A 22,887-nucleotide genomic window follows, 5' to 3' on the forward strand; every position below is an offset into this window, starting at 1 on the left:
TTCATTCTCAGCTGTAGCATCAATCTGGCTGCAAAAGCCTGTGCTGTGCTCCAAGATCCTGGCCCATTGGGTGATTGGGTCACATGATCTTCTGACAATGCACGCCCCTTAAAGGGATCAACTACAAAATTTCCTTCACAGATACCGGTGAATTCAAAATCCTTCCACTGATATGTTTTACTTCACTGATGGATGTGTTTAAATTTACGTACAAATTCAATGTGTTGTAATTTGCAGTTGTCTAAATTAAATTCCTTCTCTCATTCCGTAAAATTATTTTGCTCAATTCCCTTGCTAATTCTTGAGCTGCTTCTTCTGAATTCATTAAAACTTGATATCATCAGTAAATGTGAGTTTCTGAATCTAGGTCATTTACAGAAACAACAATATTTGTTCAATAGTACAATATAAATGAGCAAACAATTTCCAGCGATATAAACAGCAAGCAATTGCAGTCCCAGTATTGAACACTGAAGTAAGTACTCCAGTCAGTACATTCGCTCTGTCCGTAATTTCTCTATCCATAATTTCTACCCTTCAACCACTTGCTGAAACGCTCCCAGGTTTTGCTCTGAATCCCCATAGCTTTGAGTTTAATTAATAGACTTTCATCATTTTTGCAACTCCTTTCAAGTCCCACGTAAGAAGTATGTCTGCCAAATTTAAGTGCATTGAATCAGGGGTAATATTTTGGCATGGATTGAGAATTGATTAGCAGACAGGAAACAGAGATAAGAATAAATGGTTTTTTTGAAGTGGCACACAGTAACTAATGGGTTCCTGCAGACATCAGTGCTTGGGCCCCAGCTATTCACAATATACATTAATGATTTGGACAGTTGAGGATAACAGAACTCTTTCAGCTTTCTCCCTAATTTGAATACCGATTTGGTTACTTTCTGATTTTGGACGAAGTCCTCCAATATGATTCTGGATGAGATACTCTCAAATTGTTATGTATCCAGATGAGGGGAGATTAACTGGCTCCTCTTCTTTATTCAACCCCCTCATTTGTCACAACAAGGGTAATTTAAAGATAGGAAATAATTTAAAAAGATATACAAGTCAGTCTTTGGCTTGCTCATGAGGAGTAGATGGTGAAATGTTGCATCCATTAAGTTGGGTGATTCTGGTATTGCTGACTTTGCCATTGGAACAGTTGGTTTGCAGATTCATGATTCTGCAGCTTAGCTGAGGGGAGTTGGCTGTTCTGGGCACAAAACACAGAGAGTGTCAGTGTTCAAGACTAAAGAAGGTGCATTCAATGGAAATAAAGGTAAGATAGCAGAATGTGTTAATAGCAGAACAAAGATCAGCACTCTGTGAAAGCAAAATGTAAGAACAAGTGGCAGGTGACTTTGTGGGGAATGGGGGTGAATTGGACAAAAAAAAGGAATTTACAAAGGGGGTCAAGATGGAGGGAAGAGTTCATGCTCTGAAGTTGTTGAACATAATGTTAAGTCCAGAAGGCTGTAAAGTGCCTAATCAGAAGATGAGATGTTGTTCCTCCAGTTTGTGTTGGGCTTCACTGAAACATTACAAGAGACCAAAGATAGACATATGGGAATGATAGTAAGATGGTGAGTTGAAATGACAAGCAACAGGAAGATTGGGATCCTGCACAATCATGACTCAGAGCTTTAACTCTATTTTTCTCACCACAGATACTGCTGGACCCTACTGAGTTTTCCAGCAATTTTATGCTTTATTAAAAATTCCAACAAGCGGTTACTTTGCAGTCTCAGCCAGTTGATGGCTTTAATGTTCTTTTTAAACACATCTCCCTTAAAAAGTCAATATGTCTGTAAGTAATTTGGGTCTGTAAGGCAGTGTCACAACACTATATTCTGCTTCAAGACCTGTTGGCCAGGATGTTTACAGAGTAATTAAAAAATGGGTCACCCGAGAGCCCTTCACAAACATAGCCACACCACAAAGCCAAAGTTGTGATTGATGCACTCTTTTGATGCAAGGTTCCCAATCTGTCAATGTGAACATGATCAGCAGATAGCAAACTGAGAGATCAGTACCTTTTAACCACTTGCTTAGCTTGCCTGAGGGCCAGTGGATGAAGCTCTTGACCATCCATCCAACTGTCAATTCTTTAGACTACGAAAACTGACAAAGATTCTGTTTATTAAATATGCAGCTGGTAAGCACAAACCAACAGTAAAGAATTCTGCATGTTAAATCCTGTTTTGCTGGCAGCTGTCACCACTACTTTGTTCCATGCCAATCAAAAACCCCAGCTACCTTTCAACCAGATAGATACATCTCTGGATGGGTACTGGAGGAGTAAAGGTTGCTTGCTGTAATGGCAGTGCACAATACCTGTGCAGATGCGCAACACATATGGTGAGAAACGATATAACAAAGCCTATATGACAAGCCACATTAAAACAGAAGATACCATTGGAATGCTAGAAGATAGAATCTGGTGCCTTCATTGCCTTATGGTTTATAATGCGTTTATTGCAGGCTGCACAAGTATGAATACAAAGATATGTTCACTAGGTTCTAATATGAGCTTCCAGGGTAAGGAGTGCAAAGTCAGAAAGTGACCTCTTTAATCACTACCATTTTTCCAGGCAATATGCCGCTTCTTCGCATTTAATAGGATCAATAAAATTTGACTTTCACCCCTTTCTCTCCATGTCCAGGTCATTTGTATAGATGGAAAAAAATAATGCTCTTATCATTGACGTATTTAAGAGGCATCTGGATGGATACATGACTAGGAAGGGAACAGAGGGATATCGCCTGGGTAAGGGCAGAAGGTTTCTTTTTTAGCTTAGTTAGGGGATTATGGTCGGCACAGGCCTGGAGTGTCAAAGGGCCTCTTCCTGTGCTGTACTGTTTTTGTTCTTCATTTTTTTCTTTGTATGGATACATGATTAACAACTATGGAATATTCATTTACTGCAGCCCTTTTCTTTCTGTCGTTCAGCATTTCTCTCTATACTGCCACTTATTTTTAATTTTTTCATGGGATATGGGCATTGATGCTAGGCCAGCATTTATTGCCCACTCCTATTTGCTCTTGGGAATGGTCCTGGAACCATTCAGGCAGAGCACTGCAGTACCTCTTCTGGCCACTGCAGCACTGTGTCTGGAGGGTTTGGAATGCTGTCAACTAATCAGAGGGGCAGCACAGCTCTCTAAGCTGGAACTTACTTCCAAGGATAATGGAAGACTCACCCACAGTTAATCAATTCTCAATTGGGCGTGAAATGGCAGAGGACTTCTGAGAGTCAATGGAAGCATGTTACATGCCAATTCTCAAGATGGCAAGTGTTGCGCACTCGCTTAGATATTGTACGCTATGAAGTGTGTTTTCCAACCTGTCAACAACATACAGGATCACTTCGGTGAGTGCACAGCAGGAGGAGCTTCCTCAGGGTGTTGCAACTGGAATGGGAGGCGTGTGCGAATTATCTAGCTCCACTACTCAACAAATTGTACCATCAGAGGTGGTGGTGGGCTTTCTTAGCTATAGTGTCCGCAGGAGGGACCAGAACAAGTTGTTGATGATCTGGAAACCTAAAAGGTTGAAGCTGTTGACTACTGGCTGTTGACTAAAGGTTGAAGCTGTCGCTACGAGAGGACACAGGTTTAAGGTGCTGGGGAGCAGGTACAGAGGAGATGTCAGGGGTAAGTTTTTCACTCAGAGGGTGGTGGGTGAGTGGAATTGGCTGCCATCAGTGGTGGTGGAGGCGAACTCGTTGGAGTCTTTTAAGAGTCTCCTAGATGAGTACGTGGGATTTAATGGGATTGAAGGTTATAGATAGGCCTAGTAGGTAGGGATATGATCAGCGCAACTTGTGGGCCGAAGGGCCTGTTTGTGCTGTAGTTTTCTATGTTATATGCTCTATTTCTAATTTGTCCCCATTGATGTAGGCAGGGGCATATCTTCCACTACACATCCTAAATTCAATGACTATTTCCTTCATTTTGTTGACAATAACATAACAATAATCTCTCCCTCAATATCAATAAAACAAAGGAGGTTGTCATCAACTTCAGGAAGCATAAAGGAGAACATGCCCCTGTCTACATCAATGGGGACGAAATAGAAAGGTTTGAGAGCTGCAGGTTTTTTAGGTGTCCGGATCACCAACAGCCTGTCCTGGTATGCCCATGCCAACACTATAGTTAAGAAGGCCCACCAATAACTCTACTTTCTCAGAAGACTAAGGAAATTTGGCACGTCAGCTACGGCTCTCATCAATGTTTACAGATGCACCATAGAAATCATTCTTTCTGGTTGTATCTCAGCTTGGTAAGGCTCCTGCTCTGCCCAAGACTGCAAGAATCTACAAAGCGTAGCCCAAGCCATCACGTAAACCAGCCTCCCATTCATTGACTCTGTCTACACTTCCTGCTGCCTCAGCAAAGCAGCCAACATAATTAAGGAGTCTGCACACCCCGAACATTCTGTCTTCCAACTTCTTCCATCAGGAAAAAGATACAAATGTCTGAGGTCAAGTACCAACTGACTCAAGAACAGTTTCTTCCCTGCTGTTATCAGACTTTTGACTGGACTTACATTGCATTAAATTGATCTTTCTCTGCACCCTAGCTATGATTTAACATTTCATTCTCACTCTCTCGTTCCTTCTCTATGAACAGTATGCTTTGTCTGTATTGCACGCAAAAAACAATACTTTCCACTGTGTGTAAATACGTCTGACAATAATAAATCAAATCAAATCAAATCATTGAGGGGGAGATTATTGTCATTGCACCAGATCACCAGATTCTTGATCTCATTCCTATACTCCAGCTTATCAATGTTTGAGATCTGACTCTCCACAGTGGTGTCATCAACAAACTTAAAAGTGGAGTTGGAGCTGAATTTGGCCACATGTATGAGGAGTATAGTAAAGGGCTGAGGACGGTGCCTTGCAGAGCACCGGTGTTGTGGATGATTGCGTGGGAGATGTTCTTGCGTATTCTTACTGACTGCTGCCTGTGGGTTAGGAAGTCTAGGATTCAATTGCAGAGGGAGGAGCGGAGCCCCAGGCCACGAAGTTTGGAGATGAGTCTCATAGGACTTTTAGTGTTAAAGGCTGAGCTATGGATTATGATTAGGAGTCTGAATAAGTGTCTTTGTTACCTAGGTGTTCCAGGTTGAGAGTAAGGCCAAAGAGATAGTGTCTGCTGTGGACCTGTTGCGGCGATAGTGTTGTAGTGGATCCAGGCAGTCTGGAAAGCAGGAATTGACTGTGCCAATTAATCCAACTAATGATGGATGTCAGAGCCACCAGACAATAATCATAAAGCTACACTGCCTGGCTTTTCTTTGATACTAGGATGATGGTTGTCTTCTTGAAGCAGGTAGGGACCTCAGATTGCTGTAAAGAGAGGTTGAAGATGTCTGCTGGTTTGTGCAGGACCTGAGTGCATGTCGGATATCCCACCTGGGCCATTTGCTTTCCATGGGTTGTCCTTTGAGAAGGTTGCTCTGACTTCGCAATGGTGACATCGGATACATGTTCGTCTGAGGCTTCCAGGATAGAGGGAGTGCTCTCGCTGACCTCTTCTCAAAACAGGCATAGAATGCATTAAGGTCATTGGGGAGGGTGTACTGGATCCGGGGATTTTACCTGCCTTCATCTTGTAGCCTGTTATGTCTTGCAGACTTTGCCATAGTCGGTGGGAGACTAGCCTGGGATTCTAGCTTGGTCCAGTACTTTTCTTTTGGCATTTTTGATGGATCTCTGTAGAATATCTGGCTTTTTTGTATAGGCTGGGGCGCCTGTCTTGAACATTTCAGACCTGGACTTCAGAGGCAGTGGATGTCCCAGTTCATCCATGGTTTCCGGTTGGGAAACACGTGAATTTGCTTCTTCGGTACACAGTCTCCTACACACTTACTAATGAAGTCAGTTATTGTAGTGTTGTATTCATTCAGGCTGGGCAGAGATTTTAAATACTGACCAGTCTACTGACTCTAACAGTCCTGTATGAGCTTATCCAATTTCTTAGTCCATCATTGCACAACTTTCTTTGACGGATTCTCCCATTTCCGTTTTTGCTTGCAAGCCGGAAGCAGGAGCACAGCCTTGCGGTCTGATTTACTAAAGTGTGAGCAGGCGATAGAGCAGTAGGCATATTTGATATTTTTACGGCTGTGGTCTAGGATGTTTGGGATTCTGGTGGAACAGGAGATGTCTTGTTAGTAACTTGGTGGAACACTTTTGAGCTTGGCCTGATTAAAGTCCCCGGCCATGATGAACAAGACTCGGGATGTTTCGTCCCAAGGCTAGTTGTGTTAGTTGGTTAGTACACGATTGTAATCTGAAGGTATGACTATCTAACTTTTCTAACAAATTCCCCACTACACACATAGACAGAAACACAGACAAACAAATGACACACAAGTAGGGCAGGATTTTTCAACTGCAGTTGCCTCAAAACCGGAAAATCCTGTCTGAGATCAATGGATTTTTGCATGGTCCGCCCCTCCCCACCTCCTCCCCTGCCTACAATTCCCATGGTGGACGGGATGGGAAAATTCCAGTCATAGTCTCTGAAGAGGCAGATTGTGAGAAAGAAACTCTATTAGAAAAGCATAAAGTTAGAGGTTTGACGCTGTTGATCTGGTGCTCCCTTGTTTGAAGATGGACTGCTGGTTCAAGTAGATGTCTGAAGATTGTTGCCAATGGAGCTTTGGCATGGAGGAGAATATAGAGCTGCTTCAATTCTTCTTGTTCAGCTTTTCATGTTACCAAATGTGGGGCAATTACACTCAAATGAGGATTCTCTGGCTGACAACCACATACAGAATTTCAGGCAAGGCAGGGAGAGAGAGTTAGTTGGGGTAATCTACCAATTACCCCAGAGAGTCAGTTGTTAACAGAGTTACTACCAGAGTTACTCCAGTTACTACCAGAGAGTCAGTTGGGACATCTTACTGTCCAAAAAGACTGAGTTCAAGGCCAACAGGTTCAAAACTTAAAGTTTGTCTTTCTCCAGTGATTTCCAGTAAGTCACTAGCCTTTACCTTTTTCCATCTTTTTCCCATCAATTAAAGTGATTGTGGTTCCAAACAAACAAATTCTTCCCCCTCAAGTATAATGTTAATCAGGCAATGTCTCAGAAAAAGCATGTTTACAGTACAAGGTGAACTTCCAACCATTTTGTCAAAAAACATCCAAGTGTCCAAAGAATGCAATGTTTTTGCAAATTTTAAGACAAGTTCAGCTTGTGAGGCTATGGTTTTCCCAAGAGGAGAGAAAGAACCTTAACATCAGCCTTCACCACAGCATGGGAGCATCTTGTTCAGTTCCACCTTCCATCTCTGCTGAAGGTCAAGTGCAGAGCATAAGCCACCGCCAACCCCAACAGCAATATGAACAACACTATCAGCAACAGCATTTACCTTCTACTTAGCAGCATGAACCTTCACAGGGCAGATTGGAAGAATACTGCGATCCAGCTGAAAGAAGGCGAGACCCCAAAACAGGGGGCTCAGACAGACTATCAGCCCCCATGACATGTCTGAGCGCCAGTATTTTAGGTGGATCAAGCTGTGAAGAAAGACCCCAACAGCCTTTCAGAACAATACTTTCACAGTGGACCAGCTGTGCTTGTTTTGCCAGTAGCTGACAAGGAGTATGTCATGGAGAGCCACCAATAATCACCCCACCCACTCCCTCCCTGCTTCACACCAAGTTGTCTGCTGCCTTCTCTGGCAAGGAGAGAAAACAGAGATGTGTGAATGTTCATAACAGTTTTTCTGCAAAGGAGAGAAGAACACAATTTGTGGAAGATGTCAGTGAGAAATGATTGTGAGACAGCAATATACTGAGGATGAGTATGAGTGCTAACTGCTCAGATGGAGGTGTGAGGTGCCCACAGAAAGAAGAATGTGTGGTACTGCACAGTGTGTTGAACTAAGGAGTACTATCAGGAGAAAGCTATGAAAGTCAGAGGGTCAGGCTTCGCAGCTGAAACTGTAATGCCACTTAACTTCCCCACTGTCCTATGGTCGACTTGGTGCACTTTCTCCAGACTGGAGTGAGCACATGTCTGCTGCTGATTTTCTCAGTCACTTCCCTTCCTCCTTGGCTTGGTTGGAGGGGTCATACTTTTCCTTTTGCCCTTGGAAGAGCACAATTCACTGCAACCTCTCTGATCTCACAACAGGACATCCAGGGGAGAACGAGAAACTGGCAGTAGTGGGCAAAGGTGACTGGGGAGGTGGGGATGGGGAGTAGGCTGGGGGAGTTCCTGCAGTTTCTGCACCCTGGACATTGCAATTGCTGTTGACATTTTCTGACACGTGCCCCAGTCCCTTTAATTAAACATTCTTCATTTGACAGATTAAACAAACTATTCTACGATTCCTCCTTCATTAGCCAGAGAGCCTGAAGGTAAGCTGCTAATTGCTTTTCTCTGGTAAAGGCCAATGGTTGCATTCCAAATCCATAAATGATCCCAGTATTTCACAGTAACTTCATTGCAGAAATTTCACAGCAACTTCATTGCAGTGTTAATGTAAGCCTTACTTGTGACCAATAAATAAACTTAACTTTTACTTTTACTTTGCCATTTCGCTGGAGACTAAGTGGTAAGATTCTGCCCATGTGTCCTAAGTTTATCAACATTTTTTTAAGTGACAGTTGATCGAATATATTTATAAAGTCCATATGAACTGCACCTACAATATCCCAGCACACTTTTACTTTCTGTTACACTCTCAAAAAATTCTGTTATGTTCATGAAACATGACTTCACCTTCATAGACCCATACTGACACTTTCTAATCAGTCCATGTCCTTCTAGCTGTTCAATTATTTTAGCTCTAATAGTTTCTGATAATATTTCTGCTACTAGTGTATGACAAGTCAGCTAACAGTGGCCCATTTATGAACAGATATTTGCCAATCTAAGTGGACAGGTAATCAGGAGACTGTTTCAAAAGTGTAATCCTCCCTACACAATTTTTCTCTAAGTGCTACATAATTCCTGGGAGAGAACCCATCATCTATGTTTAACTAAAAAAGTTAAAGATAGTATCAAATTTAAAGAAGAAGTATAGAATTACAGGAAGGTCAATGGTAAGGTAGAACATTGGACAGAAAGTAAACAGGGGAAAATTGGAGTAGGAAAGAAAATTGGCTAGAAATATGAAAGAGAGTAAGAATTTCAACAGATATTTAAAAAAGAAATGAGCTAACAAAGTGAGTGTTGGCCCTATAGAAATTACATCTGGGGAATTAATAATGGAAAATAAGGGATGGCAGATGAATTGAACAGATATTTTGCATCAGTCTTCACGATAGAGGATATAAGTAGCTTCCCGAGATAGCTCTATATCAGGAAGTGGAAGGGAGGTTAGAACTCAGGAAAATTACAATCACCAGGAAAGTGAGCAAATTGTTGGAGCTGCAGGCTGATAAATCCTTGAGCCCTGATGGACTTTATCCTGGGATTTTAAAACAAGTGATTAGTGAGATAGTTCATGCATTGGCTTTAATTTCCAAAATTCCCTCAGTTCAAGCAAAGGTACCATTAGATTGGAAGGACGGCAAGGGGCGGGGGAAGACAAAAAGCAGGAAACTACAGACCAGTTAACTTAACATTAGTCATAGGGAAAATGTTATTTAAGGCCATTGGCTTGTAACACCCAACCCAAATCCCAACTTAAGCAGATTGTGAGCCACACAAGTGAGTCAGGACAAAATGGAAGCCTCATGGACAAGCGAAAGATGTGCCAAGTTTAAACTTCCAATTCAGTTTTGTAAAGCTGCCAGTATTGAAGCATTGATCTGCAGTCTGCCCCTAAGTTCAGTCACTAGTACAGACGATAGGTGAATATTTGCATTTCTTTATTTGCACAGATTTTGTCTGCTCGAGCTGAGACAGCAGACATTCTTTGGGTGCGTTAATTTTTTTTGTGAATGTTTTAAAAATTTATTTAACATAAAGGTAATGCACAGAAAGTGAAAGAAAGGTTTATTAAAAAATATTTTTACAACTTTGTCATAACATACTAATTCCAGTAAAAAGTACATTCACATATAACAAGGTTATCCTTTCAAGGAAGCTGGTGGCTTGTGCTACCAAATAAATCTGTTGGACTTTAACCTGGTATTGTGAGACTTCTTACTGTGTTTACCCCAGTCCAACGCCGGCATCTCCACATCATGCGCAAGGGGACATGTCTAAAGTCCTCCTGCGTTGCACTGGGGTCTGCGGATATTGTATCACTGATGGCTGAAGGCTGCTTCTCCCATCGGAAGTTCGATCGCAATTTTTCAGTGTAGGTATGTGGGCAGCAAAATCTTTTGTCAGCTCATGGCTTTCCACTGTTAATCAGAAGTTATGGGCCTTTATATCAGGACATTTGGAAACATTCAAGGTAATCAGGCGGAATCAACAAGGGTTTGTGAAAAGGAAATTATGTGCAACCAATCCATTTGAAGAAGTAAAATGTGCTGTATGTAGAGGGGAACAATCAATATGTTAAAGTAAAGTTTATTTATTAGTCACAAGTGAGGCATACATTAACACTGCAATGAAGTTGCTGTGAAATTCCCCTAGTTGCCACACTCCAGCACCTGTTCAGATCAATGCACGTCTTTCAAACTGTGGATGGAAACTGGAGCTCCTAGAGGAAACCATTACAGACATGGGGAGAACTTGCAGACTCCGCACAGACATTGATCCAAGCTGGGAATCAAACCCAGGTCCTTGGTACTGTGAGGCAGCAGTGCTAACCACAGTGCTACTGTGCCACCTGTTTGCACTTAGATTTCCAGAACAGATATGTTAAGATGCCTCATTAAAGGTTATTGCAGAAAATAAAAGTTCATAGGGAATAATATTTTGGCATAGATAGGACATCGGCTAGCTAATAGGAAATGGAGAGCAGGCATAAATGAGTGATTTTCTGGTTGTGCAGATGTAATGAGTTGTGTGTGACAGGTATCAGTGTTGAAGTCTCTACCCTTTACAATTAATATAAATGAAGGGATTGGAGTTATGGTTGTTAAATTTGTTGACAGCACAAAGATAGGTAGGAAAGTAAGTTGTGAAATGGGCATAAGGAGGCTACAAAGGGATATATGAAACATATAAGATCCTGATGAGTGTTGACAAGGTGAATGTGGAGAGGATATTTCTTGTGGGAGAAAGAATTAGGGCTTACTATTTAAAAATAAGAGATCACCCATCAACCCAGTGGTTAGCACTGCTGCGAAACAGCACCAGGGACCCGGGTTTAATTCTGACCTCAGTGACTATGTGGAGTTTGCACATAGTTTGCACTCTTTCTGTGTGGGTTTCCTCTGGATGCTTTGGTTACTTCCCACATCCCAAATAGGTGTGGCTTAGGTTGATTTGCCATGCTAAATTGCCCCTTAGTGTCAGGGGGATTAGCAGGGGAAATATGTGGGTTCATGGAGATTGGGCCTCAATGGGATTGTTGTCAGTGCAGGCTCAATGATCTGAATGGCGTCCTTCTGCATTGCAGGGATTTTAAAATTTAAGACAGAGATGAGGAGAAATGTATTTCTCTCAGAGCTTTGGAACTCTCTTCCTCAAAATACAGCATTTATTAAAGTTTATTTATTTATAAGTCACAAGTAGGTTTACATTAACACTGCAGTGAAATTACTGTGAAAATCTCCGAGCCACCACACTCTATTTGGGGGAGAATTTAGCAAGGCCAAAGCGACTAAGCAGCACTTCTTTCGAACTGTGGGAGGAAACCAGAGCACCCAGAGGAAATCCACACAGACACGAGGAGAATGTGCAAACTCCCCACAGAAGGTGACCTGAGCCGGGAATCGAATTTGGATCCCTGACGCTGTGAGGCAAAAGTGCTAACCACAGTGCTACTGTGCTGCCAGAAGTATTTTTGAATATGTTTAAGGGGAGAACAAAATAGATTCTTGATGATCAAGAGGATGAAAGGTTCTGAATGCATGCGCCTGACGGGTGAAAAATTAAGGCCATAGAGACATTAAAAAATATAGTTCATTTTGTCATTTTCCTTGGGCTTCTCTCTTTACCTCTTATAAAAATGTTGAAAATGGGAAGAAAAGGCTGCTTGGCTGGCAGTCAATCATCATCCAATTGGATAATGAGTACTTCTGCTTCCCAATTGGTTTAGGAAGGCAGTTTGTCACTGGCTTGGATGTGTTCATTGATTAATGGCTGGAATGTTGGGGGGAGATCAGGTAACCATGTGATAAAATCTCTGGGAACATAATTAATCATAGTTGGCAACCCTAGTCAGAAGTAGTAGTAAGAAAATTGAAACAATCAATTACCTATCTTTGGACTTCTGGTTAAGGCCAGAGGGTCTATATTTATCTCAATGAAATATATATTTTTATGTAGTTCTTAGATGAAAAGAAGCTGAGACCAACTTGTAAATATTTTGCCAACCAGAAAATTGCCCATTTATTGCCAGCTTTAACAAAGGGCCATCTGAGCTTGAAATGTCAGTTCTTTTCTCCCCTCAGAGATGCTGCCAGGCCTGCTGAGATTTTCCAGCATTTTCTCTTTTGGTTTCAGATTACCAGCATCCACAATAATTTGCTTTTAATTACCCATTTATGCCTGCTCTCTGTTGTTGATGGAACTAGTAAGTATGAAAAGGAGGGATTCATTTCCATGAGGGACATATGTTATTCATGCAGATGTCAGTGTCAAGACGTTTTGTTTAAAAACTAATTGGTTACTTAGCGTAAACATCTATAGGACATCGTAACTAATCTCTATTGCCGCAGCGATTAATGATTCAGGGTGGATTTTTGGTTAGAGTTCTGGAAAGTTTTCTGTGGGATTTTTCTAGAAGGTCTTTGAGATTAAAGCTGGAAGCATTCAAATTAGTAAGTGCGGGCCTTGAGTTCTGCAGGCAGAGAAAGGAAGAATGTGCTAAAATTTGAAAATTAAATGTCCACTTGAAGCAAAAGGGCTATCAGAAATCAAGGATATATCTGAGGTGGAGGCACGAAGCAGGAATGCAGTCTGCTTGAGCTATGGAGTCTGCAATTGTGAGGCACTTAAGGAGAAGTGGAGGTTCATTTAGCTGGCAGCTAGTGGATGGACCCCAAAGAAGCTCATGCTTTTGAAGACAGCAGGAACAGTGAGGATTTAGTCTTCCTAGTTGTGGCTCTTTAGTTTGGTCCCAGGAAGTGAAGGAGCCTTCAAAAACCTGATAAGTAGCCAAAGACATTCTGGGGAAAGATATAAAGAAAAACTGGAGGTTCAATTGAAAATTTTAGCCAAAAGCACATGAAGGTCTTGTGGCGCCAGGCGTAGCATTCCTGCCTCTGATCTGAAAACCCCAGATCGAATCCCATCCCAGGACTTGATGGCCAAGGAAGATGCACTCATAATGCGATCAAACAGGTTGAGTGTGTCAACCTGCCGATCCTTCCAAGCACACCAGTGGCTGGTGGTAAGAGTGGGAGAGACTCCTAGTCAGCCACCCTTGATGTGAAATGATGCCCCTCAAGCTGTAGCACCTGGAGACAGACTAGCAAACTGTTCCGGGGATTACTATCTATGGTAATAGACTAAAATCTACCTTAATGCACCACAAGGTGCAGGAAGAGAATTAGAATTAGAACATGTGGTTAGGCTTCCCAACATATTGGTTAGTGCTGTTTCTTTCAATCTTCCTTGTACTGTAAAATTGATTTGTTTAAACTGTGGAATCTTGTGACATAATTTCTTCCAGTTGTTCCCTGGCTGTTTGAATCTCTCTTTAAAAATTACGGTCTCTACTGGGATGATAAACCATTTTAAAGCATTAGCAATCTTATAAACCTCACAAGCGTAACAGTTTTGGGCAGCAAATTGCATATGACGTCGATGACACAGGATAGAATAAGGTCTAATAACTCAATTCATTGCCATGCTATCATCTATGAATAGAAATATCATTTCAGTCAAGAAAGAAATAATTAACACTTCACTCTTAATATTAAAAATATATTTAAACTTAATATTTAAAATTGTAAAAGATTAGGAGTTACAATATATATGTACATGTGCTTATTTTACAGTTAGTCATAGTTCAATCAAATTTGTATAGTATGCAATATATTTTTCATGGATACTGATGAATTATTTTGCAAAATCTAGAAATTATTCTTTTCTTGAAAGGGTTTTAAAGTCTGATTTTTGCACTAGCCTTTGTTCATCTGTGCAATGGACAAGGCGAAGATGCAGAATGCAGATTAGTGCAGTGGTGCTGAACATTGACATTCTAATGCTTAGTGTCATGGAGTGTGGCATGCCAGGCTCAATCCTACAGTTCAGTAAGTCATTTACCAATGCCAAGTTTGAGTCCGCTAAACGCAGATTACAAGGCCTCGCTATGTGGAGAGGGAGATTGGATTGAGATGCTTTGCTTATAGTACCTAACAACTCCTACTGGCTGCCAAAAATGGAGAGAGAGACAGACCTGGGAAGAATGGCATTGAATTCAAAAAGAACATAAGAACATAAGAAATAGGAGCAGGAGTAGGCCATCTGGCCCTTCGAGCCTGCCCCGCCATTCAATAAGATCATGGCTGATCTGTCGTGGCTCAGTTCCACTTTCCCGCCCTCTCCCCATAACCCTTAATCCCCTCTCTTATCAAAAACCCATCAACCCGCTTCTTAAAAATATTTAGCGAGGCAGCCTCCACCACTTCAACGGGCAGAGAATTCCAGAGATTCACCACCCTTTGAGTGAAGAAGTTCCTCCTCAACTCCGTTCTGAACCGCCCCCCCTTTATCTTGAGGCTGTGCCCCCTAGTCCTACTGTCTTTTTTGAGCGGGAAGAGTCTTTCCACCTCTATCCTATCCATCCCATTCATCATCTTATACGTCTCAATGAGATCTCCCCTCATTCTTCTAAACTCTAACGAGTACAAGCCTAGTTTATTCAGCCTCTCCTCATAGCTCAACCCCCTCAACTCCGGTATCAGCCTAGTAAACCTCCTCTGCACTCCCAAGGTTACATGAGTGATTTGAAAAAAAGAAATGAAAATATAAGATTACCTCTGTTTCTTTCTTACCTGATGTACCTAACAAAAAGGATCACAGAAATCCATGGGGTTATTTATGGCAAAGTTGGTCTGTGAAAGTGGACCTTACAAGAGAATTTAAGGGGGCTGCATAATGTCAGTGGATAGGTGAAGTGAGTGGGAAAAGATCTGGCGAATGGAGTATAATTTGGGCAAATGTGAAATTGTCCATTTTAGCAGGAAAAATAAAAAACAAGGTATCATTTAAAAGCTGAGTGGCTGCAGAACTCTGAAATTCAGAGGGATCTGGGTGCCTTAGTGCATGAATCGCAAAACTCTAGTCCGCAATTACAGCAAGTAATTAGGAAAGCTAATAAAATGTTATTGTTTATTGCCGGGGAAGTTGAATATACATGTAGGGAGATTATGCTTCAGTTGTATAGGACATTTGTGAGACGACATCTGGAATACTATGAACAGTATTGGTCTCCTTCTTTAAGGAAGGATGTAAGTACATTAATAGCATTCAGGGAATGTTTAATAGATGAATATTAGGAATGGGTGGATTGTATTGTGAGGAAATGTTGTACTGGAGTTTAGAACGATAGAAGAGGAAACTTGATTGAAACATTTAAGATCCTGAGGGTCATGGCAAGTGGATGTTGTCAGGATATTTCCTCCTGTGGGTGAATCTAGAACTAGGCATCACTGTTTAAAAATAAGGCAACACCAATTTAAGGTAAGACAAGGAGACATCTTTTCTCCGAGAGGGTAGTGAGCCTAGTACAGCCTAGCCTATCCTCTGGAACTCCATTACATAATAGGCAGTGAAAGTATAGGGGGTGATGTTGAGCCTGCACTCTCTGTGTGCAGGAATAGTGGAGCATGCTCAAAATCCAGCAGGCGCAATTCACGCTAACATGTTTCTGAGTTCCAATCTTTCAGTCCCCTCACCAGCGGAGTGGTATGAAACATGTTACAGGACTCGGAAAGCTCGTTTTAATACATTAGGAGGTCATCGGAGAGCACTTTCCCCCGGACATCCCCCCTTCCTGGATATTCTGCAGACGCCGGTGTGACATCACACCAGTGCCATTTACAAGTTCACCGAGACACAAATCTGTCATGGGGGTCTCCCTGGGGTGTAAAGGTGAGTATATAGCACCTGGAGAGAGGGACATCACCAGGCAGTGGCCAGACAATGCCCTTTGGCACTGCTTCTTGGCACAAATTTGCATTGCCAGTTTGGCACCATGCCCAAGTCAACCTGGCAGTGCACAATTCACAGCGCTGCTTTGTCTAACAGGCACTGTAGTTCTCTGTCCGAAAATCTCTTCACACTCTTCCAACAATACAGGAGGGAACAAATTGCAATACCGACTGCTCAGCACTAACAAACAAGATAGCACGGTCCAGTTCCATATTTCAGTTTATATGTGCATGTCCTTACCACAGCCAGCAGGGATATATTAATTTATCCAACAGCAGTAGCTCAGTGCAACAGAGTTTCTTTATCCATTCGACATGTTTGCTAACTGTGCCACTCACAGCTATTTCCTCGTCACAAATCAACACCACAAATTTGTTGATTTCACCAACTGGGCTACCTAGCAACTACAAAATGAATCAATTATTCATTTGTTGCTGCACTGAGCACTTATTTATTTATTGCCTCCTTTAATTTTTTTTCCAAAAAAATTCATGAGCAGGAAATTAATGATATTGCACAATCACACGTTCATAAAGTATCCTGAGATTCAACAGCAGCAATGCCAGAGCTCAAAGAGAAAATGCTGGAAAATCTCTGCAGATCTGGCAGCATCAATAAGGAGAGAAAAGAATTGACATTTCGAGTCCAGATGACACTTTGTCAAAGCTGAACAAAGCTCTGCTAGCTTCATTACAAAATGGATTTGTGCTGATCATTGGGAGGCGTGAAGCACAACATTTATCACCAAAGTTAACTTGGCTTTAGGAAACTAAAAATAAATCATTTCTTGGTATATGACTGAAGTTACACGTGGGTTATGTTGGATCGGTGTGACAGGATATAAACTACAAAAGGTCATGAATGTAGCCCAATCCATCACGTAAACCAGCCTCCCAAACATTGACTCTGTCTACACTTCTTGCAGTCTCAGCAAAGCAGCCAGCATAATCAAGGACCCCATGCATCCCGGACATTCTCTCTTCCACCTTCTTCCGTTGGAAAAAAGATACAAAAGTCTGAGGTCCGGTACCAATCAACTTAAGAATATCTTTTTCCCTGCTGCTGTCAGACTTTTGTAGGGATCTACCTCACATTAGGTTGATCTTTCTCTACACCCTAGCTATGACTGTAACACTGCATTCCTCACTGTCCCATTTCCTTCTCTATGAATGGTATGCTTTGTCTGGAAAGCATGCAAGAAAAACACTTTTCACAGTGTGTTAATACATGGGACAATAATAAATCAAATCAAAGCAAACCAAAATAAAAAAATGTATAAGTTGAGATTTGGAAACAATCCAGAAGCTTGCACTATAATTTGTACTAGCCCACAAATCACCAAGATGATTGTATTTAATTTCACAACTTCTCATGATAAAGTTTGCTAGGAGGACAACTTTATCATTGGGATATTTTACTTGCACCTTCCAGACAATGATGTGGGCATCACTAGCTAGACCAGCATTTATTACCCATCCCTTGTTGCCCCTGAGATGATTGTAGTGAGCTGTCTTCTTGACCCGCTGCAATCCCTGAGGTGTAAGTACATCCGCAGAGATGTTAGGGAGGAAATTCCAGGATCTTAACCCAACAAGTGAAGGAAAATATTTCCAAGTCAGGATGGTGAGTGACTTAAAGGGAAACCTCCTGCTGGTGGTGTTCCAAGGTATCTGCTGTTCTTGTCCTTCTAGATGGTAGTTGCTGTGAGTTTAGAAGACGCTGTCTAAGGAACCTTGGTGAGTTCCTGTAGTGCAGCTTGTAAATGGTAAGCATGGCGCTAATGTTTGATGGATTGAATGTTTGTGGAGGGGGTAGCAATCAAATTGGCTGCTTTATCCTGGATGGTGTCGAGTTTCTTAAGTATTGTTGGAGCTGAACTCATCCAGGCAAGTTGGGAGTATTCCATCACACTTGTGCTTTGCAGATGGCAGACAAGCTTTGGGGAATCAGTGGGCGAGTTATTCACTGCAGGATTCCTGGCATTTGAGCTGCTCTGGTAGCCACAGTATTTATTTGAGTAGTCCAATTCACTGGTCAAGAGTAACTTCCTAAACTGGAGCATGAACTCTGCCAGTAGCTGTTATTTGCCTTCTGTTAAATGTTGCCTATTCCTTAAGACTTCCATGACACAGACCTCATTGCTTGCATCCATTAGCAATACCTTTTCATGTTTCAATCAGAAATACTGCCATTCCCAAGGGGTGGTGGGTATATAAATCATTATAGGAACTGAAGAATGTAGACTGAGGGCAAATGTTCAGAGGCAAATCGACATCTGGCATGTGGGAGTCTTTCAAGTGTAAATTGATAGGGATTCAGGACCAGCACATTCCTGTAAGGATGAAGGATAAGTATGGCAAGTTTTGGGAACCTGAGATAATGAGAGATATTGTGAGACCAGTCAAAGAGAAAAGGAAGCATTTGTCAAAGCTAAGAGGCTGGGAAAACACAAAGCAAATGTGGAATACAAGGAAAGTAGAAAGAAACTCAAACAAGGAGTAAGGAGGATTAAAAGGGGTCACAAAAAGGCATTGGCCAGCAGGGTTAAGGAAAATCCCAAGGCTTTTTATACATATATAAAGAGCAAGAGGATAGCCAGGGAAAGGGTTGGCCCACAATGACAAGGGAGAGAATCAATACATGGAACCAGCGGAAATGGCAAGGTATTAAATGAATAATTTGCATCAGTATTCACCAAAGAGAAGGACTTGGTGCATGATGAGTCTGGGAAAGGGTGTATAGGTAGTTTGAGTCATGTTGAGATCAAAAAGGAGGATGTATTGGGGTTCTTGAGAAACAAGTCCACAGGGCCTGATGGGCTAGACCCCAGAATATTGAGAGAGACAAGGGAAGAAATTGCTGGGGCCTTGAGAGAAATCTTTGTGTTCTCACTGGTACAGGGTAGGTCCCAAAGGATTGGAGAATAGCCTTTGTTTATGAAAGTAGTAAGAATAATCCAGGTAATTACAGGCCGGTGAGCCTGACATCAGTGCTAGGGAAATTATTGGAGAGGATTCTTCAAGACAGGATTTATTCACACTTGGAAATAAGTGGACATATTTGCAAGAGGCAACATGGTTTGTGAACAGGAGGTCGTGTCTCACAAACTTGATCGAGTTTTTCGAGGAACTGACGAAGATGATTGATGAGGGTAGGACAGTGGATGTTGTCTCATCATGGATGGACTGCAGTAAGATCTTTGACAAGGTCCCTCATGGCAAACTGGTGCAGAAGGTGAAGTTGCATGGGATCAGAGATGAGCTAGCAAGATGGATACAGATCTGGCTCAGTCAAAGAAGTCAGAGGGTTGCAGTGGAAGGGTGCGTTTCTGAATGGAGGGTTTTGACAAGCGGCATTCCTCAGGGATCAGTGCTGGGACCTTTGTTTTTTAATATAAATAAACAATTTGGAGAAATATGTAACTGGTTTGATCAGTAAGCTTATGAACAATACAAAGCTTGGTGGATTTGCGGATAGCGATGAGGACCATCAGAGAATACAGCAGGACGTAGATCAATTGGAGACTTGGGCGGAGAGATGGCAGATGGAGTCTAGTCTGGACAAATGTGAGGTAATACATTTTGGAAGGTCTAATACAGATAGGAAATATACAATAAATGGCAGAACCCTTAAGAGTACTAATAGACAAAGGGACCTGGGTGTACAGGTACACAGGCCACTGAAAGTGGCAATGCAGATGGAAAACGTAGTTAAGGATGCATACAGCATGCTTGCCTTCATCAGCCGGGGCATGAGTTTAAAAATTGGCAAGTCATGTTGCGGTTAGGGAAACATAGTTAGGCCGCATTTGGAATATAATGTTCAATTCTGGTTGCCACACTACCAGAAGTCCCCAGGGCCTGATGGGATAGACCCTTTGGAGAGGGTACAGAAACGATTTACCAGGATGTTGCCTGGTATGGAAAACATCAGTTATGAGGAGAGGTTGGAGAAACTTGCTTTGTTCTTACTGGAACGACAGAGGTTAAGGGGCAAAATGTAGAAGATTATAAAAGGCATAGACAGAATGGATAGTCAGAAGCTTTTTCCCAGGGTGGAAGAGTCAATTACTAGGAGGTACAGGTATAAGGTGCAAGGGGCAAGGTTTAAAGGAGATGTATGAGACAGATTTTTTACACAGAGGGTGGTGGGTGCCTGGAACTCGTTGCCGGGGGAGGTAGTGGAAGCGGATAGGTAATGGCTTTAAGGGGCATCTTGACAAACACATGAATAGGATGGGAATAGAGGGATATGGTCTCTGGAAGCGTAGGGGGTTTTAGTTAAGTCAGGCAGCATGGTCGGTGCAGGTTTGGAGGGTCGAAAGGCCTGTTCCTGTGCTGTAATTCTCTTTGATCTTTGTTCTTTAATAACTCTTTATAGGTGTGTGGATTGAGGAGTGAACATAACATCTGACTAGTGAATCAATCCTTTCTGTGCGTGACGATATGCCTTGGTACATAAAGCAGTGAGCTACATTGAATAATAGGGTAAACTAGGTAGTTGTCATTGAGCTCAGCCACAGTTCACTAGCTGTGTTAATGTTTACAATTATTTTGCCCATTGCCTTCTCCCGCACCCTGCCTGTCCCAATCCTATCAGATCACTAACCTTCTTTCAGCAGAATACCCATATCCCTGGCAGGCTGAAGCTGATGGTCTCAGCCTCTTGCCACGTCCAGTGTAACATTGCCCTTTTGATATTTCTTCGGCAATGGGGAAATATCTCAAAGCTGCCCTGCTCTACTTTCTGTAGCAGCTGTTCAAAGACCTCACCATCAAAGAGGATGCCCTCTCAAATCTGCCAGCTGCTTTTATTTATTGCAGTGTGAAAGCTTGTTCCTTTACACTGCCACTTGCAATGAACATCTAACAAAAATCGTGACTCAGGAGAATTCCAAAAGGCTGCTCTGCAACTTGTTAGGCTGCATAGTTTGGCTCAGGATAACATACTCCCTCCACATCTCTCCTGAGGGTGCCAGGAGTCCCAGCCTATGAAACAGACTCAGGAATTTGTCCAGGAAAACCCACACAAATGCAAGTGAACTCCATCTCTTAATAAGGGGAATGTGGCTGTGTTGCTTTGACAAAGATAGGGATGAACTTGATGTTGTCTAAAGCCTTTGTCATGGGTTAAATGGCCAAGGTATCTGTGTGAAATGTGGCAATCGCTTTAACAACTTGATAGCCTTGTTATGTGGTGCTAATCATTCTGTCTTCTCTGACAGGTCAGTCATTGATAAAGCAGCCACTGTCCCCAAAGGGACTGGCGTTGACCTCTTGAGAAAGAGGGGGGATCCTTGGAGGGGCGGCAACCCATCTTTGCTCCGAACCTTCTTCCGTTGCTGACGCTTGCTGGTCAGCAGTTTAGTGTATGTTGGCTGAATGGGAGCATGACACAAGCATGGAACCAGCTATTGGAGACTGCAACAGTTTGAGCCTCAGTCAGTGTGGGAGTGCAAGTTGATGCTATCTCCAGGTAGATGTCATCTTCTGGAAATGGCTGTAAGACAAGTGCAGAAAGTTCTGGTGGAGATTCCAGAGGCCAGCAGAGGAGTCCATCCAGTCCCTTAATGCTGCGATTCCCCTCTAGTCTGTGCATATGGCTTCCTCCATCAAAAGACTGGGAATTCTAATGGAGAATCAAACCCAGTAAAGCAGACAGTGGCTGCTGGAGGTTCCTGCATTCCATCACCTTGCCACTAAGCCCAAGCAGCCAGTATTAGGGTGAGAGAGGGATGAGACACCTGTAGTCACTGGCAAGCCCTCTTCCCTTTCAGGTAAGCAAGTAGGACAACTGGACCTCACAACTGCAGCTGAGCAACAGCTGTAGGCTCCTCTTGTGATGATGTAGATGGTGCCAGCGTCTCCTCCATCCCCCTTCCAGTGGGACCGAGATTACAACAACAGAGGCTTCTGTTGCTATACAGGAGTCCCTCAAAATGCCAAAGCCCTCATAGTTGCAGGTGACTAGTGGACACCTGCCATGGTCACCCCTGGCAAAGGAGGATCAAGGTCAGCACCTGGGCTCCAGTGCAGCTGGCAGTGAAAGGTGAGCACCATGCTCCAGTATCTGTAAACTCATTAAGAAACCACAATAGATACACATCGTTCGTCATGAATGTTCCTTTACTTTTGATATTGCTGTGTCAGAGATTGTGTTGAGAACCTTTATTAAATGATTGTGATCAAGAAAGGATATGTCATTACTAAGAGGGAACTGGGGTCAGATACAGAGTTAAAGGGCATCTACACCATGGCTATGTGGTGATGCCTAGTTTGTGAGCTTCTTCACAGGTTTCTTCAGCAATGAAATATATGATGCTGGCCTTGGTTCTGTTGGCTTGAAATGGTCATATAGATGAGAAGACTGCGGAGCACAGGCTTCATTCATTGAAAACCCTCTACATCCTTATGTCTCATTTTTGAGTGACTCCTTAGTGTCCCTGACAGCCACTCCCTGTTGCCTCTCAGGTGTGGCAGCTGGCAGGTCAGGATCTCCTGATTGTCTCCCACATCCTTTTCCAATTCAGCATCTGAGGATGTGGACAGTCACCAGAATCCCCCTCTGCCGGGGTCTCTTCCCCACCCCCGGCCCCCTCACCTCCCCCCTCAGAGTGCAAGGTTGCAAAGAGTACAACATAGCACAACAATCAAGGAGACCAGAACCAGTACACCATGCAGAGACCCCTAGCTCAATCTA

This window comes from Carcharhinus amblyrhynchos, chromosome 2, assembly GCF_965287045.1.
Source record: "Carcharhinus amblyrhynchos chromosome 2, sCarAmb.v2.hapA, whole genome shotgun sequence".
NCBI classification, from domain to species: domain Eukaryota; kingdom Metazoa; phylum Chordata; class Chondrichthyes; order Carcharhiniformes; family Carcharhinidae; genus Carcharhinus; species Carcharhinus amblyrhynchos.